Genomic DNA, 7,794 nt, shown 5'->3' with positions numbered 1-7,794 from the left:
TAAACGAGAGAGATCACAACAAAAAAAAAAAAAAAAAAAAAAAAAACTAGAGAAAAGAATTTAGGACACCACCAGTAAGCTCAAGTAAGACCGTGGGTGAGAGAACAGGTGGTTGAGGCCTCGGTAAAGTTCACTCTCACAGTGCTGTTCTGTGCATGGTTGGTCATTTATCCGGACGGTCACGCCACCGAGCTGCAGACCGAGGACAGATGCACACGGTGGGGTCTCCACTCTCTTCCACCATGATTGAGCCCATGGCCCCGAGGACGTCATGTCCGCCTGTGGCTCAGCACCTTCAAGTGTACAATGGAAACGGTAACAATCACAGGACTCTTACGGGTTAAATAAGGTGACGAAGGTGACATGTGTGAACGTGCTCAGAGTACTAGCTGAATGAGAAGGTGTGGACATGGCTGAACGAGGTGTGCTTAGTGAATGAAAACAGTGACCACTTGAATACCTCGCTCTGCGTTCTGCTTGCGTGGAGAGTTTTGCCTGTTATGATTTAGATCACCCTTCACAAAGTAACACTCTGGAGCAGGAATTTTATTATCCCCACTTGATAGATGAGGAAACTGACCTACAAAGAGATCCAGCAACATGCCAATAGCCGCACAACTTGAGAGGGGACTCAAGCCAAGCAGTGAGATCTGAAAGCCACAGTAACAACTAAGTAGTAGCAACGATGATTATGATCATGATAATGAGGAGAGCAAGCTCCACAGACCGCCCTGTCTGGGCTGTGCAGCAACCTCATGTATAGATCCCATCCCGCCCATTTCTCAGGTGAGAGCAGCAAGGGGGTAAGAGGCGGATGAACTTGTATTCGAGGTGAGAGGAGAGGATGGAGATGGGGTTAGGGAACCACAAGTCCTCTGTTGTGCCAGCGTTAGAAGCAGCTCAGGCCAGTGGACAAGAGCGTGGACCTTTCAGCCAGGTTTCCTGGGTTCAGATCCCAACCCTGTCACCTACTTGCTGTGTGATCTTAGGCAAGTCTCTTCACCTTCCTATGCATCAGTTTCCCCCTCTGTACAGTAGAGACAATAACAGAACCAGCCTCAAATTTCCTCATGAGCATTAAAGAAACTAGTGGATATTACGTACTTGCAATTCAAAGAGCAGTCTGGGAGCTCCTTAGAAATGTAGAAGGCCCTGGGAGCCAGCAGATGGCATAGCGGTTATGTCACTAGACTCCCACATGGCCAACCACAGTTTGAGTCCCAGACCAGGTGGCTTAAAACTCATGCTGAGTGTGTGGGCATGTGTGCCCAAGATCCTGGGAGGAAAATGGAAGGGAAGGGATTGCAGTGTGGCCATCCCCTCAGGGGGTGGTTTCTCACTTTCCCTCCCACTATCTAGGCCTCTGTCTCTGTCTCTGTCTCTTTCCAGAGAGTCCACATGCCCTAAGGCAAAAACCTCCGAGGACGTCATGTCCGCCTGTGGCTCAGCACCTTCAAGTGTACAATGGAAACGGTAACAATCACAGGACTCTTACGGGTTAAATAAGGTGACGAAGGTGACATGTGTGAACGTGCTCAGAGTACTAGCTGAATGAGAAGGTGTGGACATGGCTGAACGAGGTGTGCTTAGTGAATGAAAACAGTGACCACTTGAATACCTCGCTCTGCGTTCTGCTTGCGTGGAGAGTTTTGCCTGTTATGATTTAGATCACCCTTCACAAAGTAACACTCTGGAGCAGGAATTTTATTATCCCCACTTGATAGATGAGGAAACTGACCTACAAAGAGATCCAGCAACATGCCAATAGCCGCACAACTTGAGAGGGGACTCAAGCCAAGCAGTGAGATCTGAAAGCCACAGTAACAACTAAGTAGTAGCAACGATGATTATGATCATGATAATGAGGAGAGCAAGCTCCACAGACCGCCCTGTCTGGGCTGTGCAGCAACCTCATGTATAGATCCCATCCCGCCCATTTCTCAGGTGAGAGCAGCAAGGGGGTAAGAGGCGGATGAACTTGTATTCGAGGTGAGAGGAGAGGATGGAGATGGGGTTAGGGAACCACAAGTCCTCTGTTGTGCCAGCGTTAGAAGCAGCTCAGGCCAGTGGACAAGAGCGTGGACCTTTCAGCCAGGTTTCCTGGGTTCAGATCCCAACCCTGTCACCTACTTGCTGTGTGATCTTAGGCAAGTCTCTTCACCTTCCTATGCATCAGTTTCCCCCTCTGTACAGTAGAGACAATAACAGAACCAGCCTCAAATTTCCTCATGAGCATTAAAGAAACTAGTGGATATTACGTACTTGCAATTCAAAGAGCAGTCTGGGAGCTCCTTAGAAATGTAGAAGGCCCTGGGAGCCAGCAGATGGCATAGCGGTTATGTCACTAGACTCCCACATGGCCAACCACAGTTTGAGTCCCAGACCAGGTGGCTTAAAACTCATGCTGAGTGTGTGGGCATGTGTGCCCAAGATCCTGGGAGGAAAATGGAAGGGAAGGGATTGCAGTGTGGCCATCCCCTCAGGGGGTGGTTTCTCACTTTCCCTCCCACTATCTAGGCCTCTGTCTCTGTCTCTGTCTCTTTCCAGAGAGTCCACATGCCCTAAGGCAAAAACCTCTGAAAAAAACAAATGAACAAACAAACAAAAAAATGAAATGCAGAACCCTGGCCCACTCAGTCAGTCCCTGCATCTAAGCTGGACCCCAGGGGCTCTGTCCACACATTGCCCTCCGAGGAGCAGTGGATAATGCAAGTGCTCTGTTAGCCATGCTCATTTTCTCATCACAGCTGAGGCCAAGGGGTCAGGGAGAGGTGGGAAACGAGCTGCGGAAGTAAGTTGCAGTTAAATTATGTAGAGCCCAGGCCAGGAAATTGGGGTGTCCTGATGGTAACAGGGACAGAGAGACCCTGAGGGTTGGGGGTGAAGACTCTGATAAATACTATCTTTTAAAATTCTCCTTCAAATTAAGTCGTCCCCAAACAGATGACCAAGCGTCAAAGGAGGAGGCATTCCAAGGTTCTCGAAGAGCAAACCAACTCTCAAAGTTCCCCCAGAGCCCTGCGATCCCAGCGCCTCCTGGAGGGCAGAGTCTGCATGGGCCTGCGTGTGTCCACTGCCCGGTCCATGGAGAGGCCACGGACTAATTCAAGTTCCTCCTCTTACTCTTCCCCACTGTGGGTCAGGACCAGCAATTAATCAAATGAGACAGCTTCCAGTAAAGTGACATAACTTGGGAAATACAAAGCAAAAGTGAAGACTCATTCTTGAAACAGCAGCGGCCTTCTGAGGAGAGAGCGCTGGACCGCCATAAGAAAACCTGGGCCTGTAATCCAGAACTGCATGAGAGCAATTCTGAATGGATACCCCTGGGGCGTGTGCTGGGGTCAGATCCTCGTGATGCCGGGGAGAGTCTGGACGTCTGTGTCCTTAGAACATGGACCAAGAGGAGCCCCAGAAGCGGTCACTTAGAGTGGTAGTTCCAAGCCTGCGAGTGACTCAGGCATGCATTCCTTGCCCAGCTTGGGGGTTCTGGACACAGTCAATGGGGTGCGAGTGTACCCGGGTGCGGTAACACAACGCTATTGACTGGGGCCTTGGGCTACAGAAGTTCACTCTCGTGCAGCGCTGGAGACAAGGAACCCAAGGCCCAGGGGTAGTTCCTTCTGAGGCTGGAGGGGGCTCTGTCCCAGGGACTCTCCCTCAGTTCCTGATGAGATTCTGGAGGTCTCAGTGGTTCCTGACTTGCAGACCCCATTATCCCCACCTCCACCTTCACATTCACGTGGGATTCTTACATGTGTGTGCATGTGTGTCCAGATTCTGCACTTTTTAAGGACACAAGCGGCATGAAACTAGGGGTTCACATTAGGGGCTCATCGTCCTAACTCAGGACACCCACAGCCCCCATCTCTAAACACGCACCTTCTGAGGTGCTGGGGTTAGGGCTACGGCAGACACATCCGCCCTTAGTGCCCCCTCACCTCATGTGCAACTCAGAGCCCCTAACGAGGGCCAGGTCACTGTGGTGAACGATCCACTGGGTGTCACCTCCTTTCTTCCAGCACCATTCAGCTCCTCTACACACACACTTCTGCCAATGTGCACTCCCTCTGGACTCCTGCAAGTCCTCTGGGGACTTTTTTTTCAGGAATTCTCAGAGCGGTCGCCCTGCCAAAGCCTGTCTCTGTAGAGGCGCTTTGTCACAGGCGCAGTGGTGCTTTGTCACTCCAAGCCTTTCCCCTCCCAGGACCCCGAAGACTCCCAGAGAGCAAGTGCCGTCTCCAACGCATCTACAGAGCTGAACTCTGTGGTTACCATGGTTAGTATTTCTGACTTGATTGGCACCACCAGTAAGTGAGCCGCAGTCTCTTGAGTGTAACATGCTCTATTCATTAGCTCCTATTGTGCTGGGCTATTGCATCAAACCACATTATTTTTCTGCATACAAAAAAAAAAAAAAAAAGAAAAGAAAAAGAAAGAAAAAAAAGAAAAGAAAAGAAAAAAGAAAAGAAAAGAAAGGAAGAACAAAAAGGCAGTCAAGAATTCCACGCTCCGTTGCCATATGAGACATGGCAGTTTCGCTTCGAGGATGAAACCATTCTAGACGGAATGTAACGTACCAGCTCCGGCCCCATCGAGAATGGAGAAATGTTAAGTGAGAAATCTTCATTTCGGTGGCAAGCCACACAGAATCCAAGGTAGAAATCTAAACTCACCGAGTCTCGGTGTGTTGTCCTGAAGGCAGCTGCCAGCTTGTTGACCACGCCGTCCACCCACAGTGCTGTCCCCACCCTCCTCCCTCGCGTCTCCTGCCATCACCCCCACTGCCCAGTGTGTGAGCGTAGAGAAATTTTCATCTGATGAATTAACAACAAGTGTATGGATTAGTAAACTCCTTGGGTTTTTAATCTCAGGTTTCTAGTTTGAATAATCATGATAAATGCTTCTTGTGTTTTAAGCCACTCTTTCTTTCACTTATTTCTTTCTCATCCACAGTATATCCTGGAGGTACACTAATATCAGACAGTGAATTTTTTTTTTTTTTAGATTTTTGTATCAGGCACATATGCTTGCTAGAGGTTGACAGAGAGAAACAGAAGGAAAGTGAGAAATCACCCACCATGGGAGACAGCCACACTGCGATCCCTTTTCTTCCATTCTCCTCTTGGGATTTGGGGCATGCACGAACCCAAGCCTGGCATGAGTTTTAAGCGCTGAGGCCAGGACTTGAACCTCAGTCAGCCATGTGAGATCCAGCACCTTACCCATGCCACGCCACCTACTGGCCCACAAATAATATTTTTAATAATAGCAAAAATGCAAACATAAAAACAAGTGCAGTTTCTTGGTTTTGTTTTTACTTTCTGTTTTTACATTCCAACATTTAATTGGAAAACCACTCTCATTTTATCATTTCTGGCTAGGTGGGTAGGAAACTGTATGACTCGGAGAGCCGAGTATGGACCTTCCTGACTCGCCTACATCCTGGATTCCCCTCACCGAGTGCTGAGAGGACAGCTCCACTCAATGGACTAGCCGCATTCAGAGCCTCCTCCTTAAACTGGCGCTCTCTGCACGTGTGAGCAATCACTGGCTCCTACGGATTCCCTCTTCATACCCGGCCTCAGCTAACCCCGTCAGTCTCTCCCCACAGTCCTTCCAAGTTCACCTTTTGGTGGGCTCCCTACATGTTGCTAATGACAGAAATACCTGAGTCTGGGTAATTTATAAAAATAGACACTTATATAGCTCATAATTTGGGGTCTGAGGTCTCCATCTGGTGAGGGTCTTCTCACTGGCAGGTCACGCAGCAGAGTGCATCACCAGGCAAGAGCTTGCATGGAGAACAGCACACACATTTATGTTCTTGTCACCCTAGGAACCCATGAGTAGCCAATGATGGGTCCCAAGCTGATGCTAATCTCTTCCCAAGGCCCCCCCAACACCAGAGTTGGATTAAGTTTCTCTTCCCAATGGCCCACCCCCAACACCAGTGTTGGATTAAGTTTCCACCTTCTTAATTCTGTCACATCTAAATCTCAACATATGAATTTTAGGAGACACACATTCAAATTAAAGTACTAGGGAACACCCATCACCCCATCCAGATCTCTTGCTTCATGCCTGGTGTTCAGGAATCACCTCTCTGACTATCTGCCTCTGCTCTCCCTCTTGACTTAGTATCAGGCTAACTTCCTAAAGCTCCTATAGTTCACCTCTGAAGAAAGTCTGCAATATTAAAATTATCTCCCCCACTTGCAGTGCTGGCCCTGTAGCATAGCTATTAAGTCCCATGCCTAGAGAGCTGGTTCCTGCATGGTCACCACACTTCAAACCCTAGCCCAGACGCTTGAAAAACATGGTGATATCATGTGTGCACGCCCAAATCCCAACAGAATGGAGAAATGGAGGAAAATGAATGGTGGTATGGCCACTTCCCCACTGAAGGGGGCGGGGTGGGGGGCTCTCTCTTTCCCTGTCTCTCTCACTCCTTGTGTCTCTGTGGCAAGCTCATGCACCCTCTGACAATTAAAAAAAAAAAAAACTTATAACACTACCCCCAAATACAGATACCTGAAAAGTTTGTTTTTTCAAGCATTGAGTGAAAACTATGAATCTGATATCTGTATGCCTGCCCTTCACTGGTTTCTGGGCAGCTTCACCATCCCTTCTGCCCTACACAAGACACCTCCCTCTCTGGCTGTGATGGTTGCTGGCCCACAAGGTATTGGTGCATTTATTGTTGTCTAGTGCAGCATATTTAGATTTATCTGTGTGGCCCTTTAGTTATTTAAACATCGGTATGCTCCCCTATTCTACCTCCCTTCTACCCATGTTGCACTTAATTTTATCCATCCAATAAAGACTGATCTCCAAAACAGTTATTTCAATTTCACAACCTCATAGCCAAAAGCGTTTTTCTGGGGTAAATATCCTTTCCTAGGATGCTTCTGTTCCTCCTCTCCACCTGTCTAAACTTAGCCACCCTCCAATCTCAGTCGAAGTCCCTGCTCCCTTCTTGAATTTCTCCCTGGCATGCCAGAGATGGAACAGTTCAGCCTTCGCCCATACCCCTGGGGCAGGCTGCGTCAGCCTAGGCCCACAGAAGCTCTGCACTAGCACAGTGCACCTGCCTTCCTGCCTCTACCGTGGAGCACCAAGCATGGAATTTGGACACGCTCAGAGAGGACTTTGATGTGTGTATAGTGAAGACTATAGATACCAGGTATTCTGCTCTGTGACTATCTCCCCAAACAGAAGAAGAAACTGCTCTTCTTTTTCATCTCCTAGGCCCAAGTTATCTCATATTCATTTACAGAGTCCCACGAAGCTCGTAGAGTATTCCCAGAGTACTGTGGAACAAGTACAGGGAAGTGGGTTCCTGATTCTCCAGCACACTCCACCCCCCAGCTGCAGCTGTTGCATTGTGTTAGGGTGAAGTTACAGGACACAAGACCCATCCCCAGCTCTAGGACCTAGCCCCCAGTGGGCTCCATATTACTCCCCCAATACTCCATGCCCTGACTTTACCTTAACCTTGACCTCTAACCCTATGGCTTGACTTCTAGGCCCTCTGGCATCTTTGCTGGAATGGCTTGTTCACATTACAGGGCTCAGCTCAGCTGTCATCTTCTACGGAGCCTTACCTCAGCCCCCTCCCAAATGGAGTAGCACATGGCAATCGTCACCTCTGCTGTCCCCTGCGGCCCTTGGCATTTGCTTCTCTTTGCTGTCAACCCTCTCTCCACCCAAGCCAGGATTCACCACTTTCCTTTTCTTCTAAGAATTCCTTTTACACCACACCTCTCATCCATTTGTCTTTGAGTTTCTCAG

Source organism: Tupaia chinensis, unplaced genomic scaffold, assembly GCF_000334495.1.
Source record: "Tupaia chinensis unplaced genomic scaffold, TupChi_1.0 Scaffold000045_1, whole genome shotgun sequence".
NCBI lineage: Eukaryota > Metazoa > Chordata > Mammalia > Scandentia > Tupaiidae > Tupaia > Tupaia belangeri.
Note: the sequence above shows the minus strand (reverse complement) of the source record.